The sequence below is a fragment of the Petaurus breviceps genome, unplaced genomic scaffold (assembly GCF_028583685.1).
Source record: "Petaurus breviceps papuanus isolate PSGF00001 unplaced genomic scaffold, PetGlider_PUasm1.0 90977, whole genome shotgun sequence".
Taxonomy (NCBI): Eukaryota; Metazoa; Chordata; class Mammalia; order Diprotodontia; family Petauridae; genus Petaurus; species Petaurus breviceps.
This window is the reverse complement of record NW_027187391.1, coordinates 13545805-13550422: the sequence shown is the minus strand read 5'-3', so window position 1 is coordinate 13550422 and position 4618 is coordinate 13545805. Positions and strand designations below refer to the sequence as shown.

General features: G+C 34.9%; 1 non-coding gene across 1 annotated transcript; it reads left to right on the top strand.

Moving 5' to 3' along the window:
- Positions 1-4189: 4189 nt before the first annotated feature.
- LOC138153372 (U6 spliceosomal RNA) lies at positions 4190-4292 on the top strand. Its single transcript, XR_011166354.1, has one exon. It is a non-coding gene; the product is annotated as a U6 spliceosomal RNA (small nuclear RNA).
- The last annotated feature ends 326 nt before the right edge of the window (positions 4293-4618 follow it).

Below are 4618 nucleotides of genomic sequence, written 5' to 3'. Positions count from 1 at the left end.
CTTTCTAAGATCCCCAATAGGAAGAGCATATGGTTGCCTACCTGATATAATTTCAGGTCTATTGGGAAAGAGTCCCCAAGCAAGAAACCCTCTGCTCTCTAGATCAGAAAAATTTTGTGTCGTGGTTTCCTTTGGCAGTTTGGTGAGGCCTTTGAATCCCTGCTCAGAATAATAATAAATATGTAAAAGGAGATGTATTGGATTATTAAAAAAAATCAATTTTATAGAAATTAAGATGTATTTTTTTCCACCCAAGTTCATGAACCCCCTAAAATCTATCCCTGGATTAGAACATGAATTCTAAATTAAGAACCCTTGCTGTAGCTAACATCTGGTATTCCATGATTCGGAATGGGAGACATAACACCCTAAAGTTTAACATTTTTTTTTAACCCTTAGTCTGAATTCATTTACAAAGTCCTTTCCTGAGTCTGATTTTTTTTAATAGTGAGGAGAGTATGAGTATGAAGATCCAGAGAAAAAAGGGCATAGAAAAGAAAAAGATTGAGTAAGCAAAAGATAAAATTCTCCTGTTTCACAGTTCTACCAAAGATTAACTTTGTTGTCAATACTCTGCAATTTTTAGAGGACTGTAATCATGAGTTAGTGTTGGAAGGGAAAATAGGGTAACAGGCTCATAGATGTAGGGAGATCTTTTACCGAGGCCTAGAAAGATCAAATGACCATTAAGTTTAAAATAAATTAGTAAAAAAAACTTTCAGTTTTTGAATTTAATTATATAACAGTGGTGTAGTAGATAGAGGACAGCCCTCACAATCAGAAAGAATTACTTTCAAGACCACACAGGCAGGAAGAAACAGAACTGGAATTTAAATCTGTATTTTAAAAAAATAGTACCTACTAGCAGAATGTGATTTTTGACATTGAATATAGTCAGAGGCAGCATGGTATAGTAGGTAGATTACTGACCTTGGAATCAAGAACACCTGGGTTCAAGTTCTGCCTTACTATATATATATATATGAAGAGAAAGAGAGAGAGATACTAATTCTGTGACCATGGGGAATGTCTTAACCTTTCAGTGCCTTCAGAAAATATCTATTCCTTTTTTGGGGGACCAAGCTTGGCTATAATAATTTCACAGCATTTTTAAAGATTATTTTGTTTTTCCATACATATTGCTATAGTCATTATATATGTATATATATGTACACACATATATGTGTATGTGTGTATAAATATATGTGGTTTTCTTGATTCAACTTCACTTTACCTCAGTTCATGTCCTTCTATGCTTCTCTGTAATCATTATATTCATCTTTTCTTACAACATATTAACTTTCCATGATAATCATGTACCATATATTTTTCCATTACCTAATTCATGAGCATCTACTTTATTTCTATTTCTTTGATAAAACAACAAACTGTTACTAATATTTTGGTGATTATGGGACTTTTTATTTTGTTTTTGCTTTTTTTTTGTCTTTGTATCACCTGGGGCATGTAACTACTAAAGGTCTCTCTAAGTGAAAGGGTATGGTGGGGCCTCAAGCCTTAGGGGCCTGAGGGAAACTGTCATTCATGTACAAGGGGCTAGAGCAGAGCCAATCAGGCAAGAGAAATATCCAGGGCATTTGAGATTGCCACTCCTCCCCTGGCCTGGGATAGAGGTTTACAGGTGGAACTGGATAACTACTTCTGGCATCCTGAGAGAGGCCCAGCTATAAAAGAATTTGTCAGTGTAATGGGGATTTTATGCAACCTAAGATGGAGTTACCCATGAGGGAGATGGTAGGGCACCTACACCTGGGAGACAGAAGAACTGGTTGGCATATGTTTGGACATTTTGTGTTGGCCTACCATATGGTTCGGAGCATCCTTTTCCATTGGCTTAATTACCGAAACTATTTGCACTCTTAAAAACTAGCTAAGAAGAGTCTGACTTTTTCCAACATTCATGTCTAAGTATAAAGAACTCCTCTATAAGTTTCAGATTTAGGTCAGAAACTAGAACTAAGACCCTGCTCTGCTTCAATATTTGGTCCTCTAGATATATAGCCCTTACCACTCCTTATCTTGCAATGATACCCTTCAGCCTAAAAGGCCCCCCCTCAGTCTGGATCTGTGACTCAGGAATGGGTAGTGCATGACAAAGCTGCCAGTTGGCCTCTGTTCCTGCACTTCATAGAACCTGTTCCTGATCTGGTGCACAACCTTTCCTTGTGCTGGAAAATTCTGATACAAGTGGCATGCTCCTGACCAGACCCTGCTTCTAGTGTCCACAGACCTCTCTGTAGCCCTATGCTAACCGAGACTGGAAAAATAATACTGCCCCTTTTCCCTAGATTTCTCTATCAAGTTTCTTCCTGGAATGTTTTCTAGATCTGTTTGGAGGAGTTTTTTTTCTTTTTTGGTTGAAGGGGGAAATATATGGCACATCTTCCTGCCACTCTACCATCTTGTCTCTACCTTCCACCTGCAATCAATTTTAAGTTCATATTGTTGTTAACCTTTTCCATTTCTTTTAATAAATGTCTGTTGATATTCTTTGACTACTTGTCTACTTTTAGTAACTTTTAGTCATATATTTAGGAACTTTTAGTGACATATTTGTTGGCTGTGTACATATCTGGGATATCAGGAAGTTAGAGATATTTGATTAAAAGATCTTTTCCCCAAATAAACTACTTTTCTTCTTACCCTAGCTGCATTAAATTTGTTTATACAAGAGCTTTTCAATTTCATCTCTGTCTCTCTCTCTCTGTCTCTGTTTCTCTGTCTCTGTCTCTCTGTCTGTCTCTCTGTGTCTGTATGTCTCTCTCTCTGTCTCTCTCTGTCTCTGTCTCTGTGTGTGGGTATATGTGTGTGAAATCCTCCTTTATTGATTTAGATAAAAGTGGGGATATTTGATGCCAGAGAAATGTCAAATGAGATATCTTTCTCTTTAAATTTGGATGTCTATGTGTATATTTCATGCTCCTTTATTGATTTAGATAAAAGTGAGGTCATGAGATATCAGCTCCATCCAACCTTTTCCTTATGTTAGTATGCTCTTCTTCTTGACCATCTATTCAAAATATTAAGTTCCTGCCCTCTGTTCCTCATTTCTGTCTCATGTATCTATCCCCTCCTTTTTCTTTCCTCACTTAAAACCACCTCAAAACAGAAGAGAACCATCAGGCCTCCCTCTGTTACCCTTGAAAATATTAGATTTTTGAAGGGATACTTGTATCTTCTTTCTCATTAAAGTGTATGCATTCTCTTATCATTCAGCCCCTTCAGAGTGCTTAAATATATCTACCATTTCAAAGTGTCTGCTCAGCTCTGTTTTTTTTTACTAGAAATGCTTGAAAATTATTCTATTTTTCTTTTTAAAATTTTTCTTTTATATATATTTTTGTTTTTCACCTAATTACACATTAAAACAATTTAAAACTTTTTTTAAGTTTTGAGTTCCACATTCTATCCCTGCCTCCTCTCCCCTATCCCTTACATAGTAAGCAATTAGATATAGGTTATACATGTGCAGTTATGTAAAACATTTCCATATTAGTCATTTTGCACAAGAAAGCTCGAATAAAAGAAAAAGAATGAAGGAAACAGTGAAAATAGTATACTTCAGTCTGTAGTTAAACAATATCAGTTCTTTCTCTGGAGGCAGATAGTATGCTCCATCATTAGTCCTTTGACATTGTCATGGATCACATTTCTGAGAATAACTATATCCCAAAGACATCCAAAAAAAAAAAAAGGAAAAGGACCTACTTGTACAAAAATATTTATAGCAGCTCTTTTTGTGTTGACTAAGAATTGGAAACTGAAGAAAATGTTCTATTTTATTATGATCAAATTTCCCTTACTAGGTTTATACTCGGTTTTGAAGAATATATTATTCTTAATAGTAAATGTTTATATTTTGCTTTTTTAACTTTCATATTTTCTCTCCTTATATATCATAGTTTCTCCTCTTATGGAATTTGTTGCCAAAGATTGTGTGATTATGACTTAGTTCCTTGGACCTTCAATTTTTATTTCCTGCATGTTTGAAGAATTTTTTCTTTGAGTTGGAGGGATTGCATTTTGGCTTCGACATTCCTGGCTGTCTTCAGTTTTTTTCTTTGAGGAGGTGGTAGGTGATTTCTTTCCATTTTCCATTTGCCCTCTGGTTCTAATACATCTGTATAGTTTTTTTTTAATGATTTATTGAAACATAATGCCCAGAAACTTGCTTCAGCAACACATATACTAAAATTGGAACAATATAAAGAAGATTGGCACTGCTCCTTCAGAAGGATGACATGAAAATTTGTGAAGTGTACTATAAAAAAGAAATAGAAAAGAAAAATAGTGTTCAGGTTTTTTCTTTGGTCTTGGTTTTCAGAGAATATTATTCTTTAAATTATCTTTCCTCAACCTGTTTTACAAGTAAATTGTATTTGAGAATAGATATCTTACATATTCTTCCCCCCCCCCATATTTTAACTTTGTTTTAGTATTTCTAATTGTCTTATGGAGTCATTGAATCCTATGGTTCAAGAATCCATTATTTGAGTATGGTTTTCCCCCTTGTATTCTGAGTTACCTAGTCTTTAATGTTTTTCTTACCAAATTCCCATTTGGTTTTTCATTTTAAATTTTAATCTCTTGTTTTGCT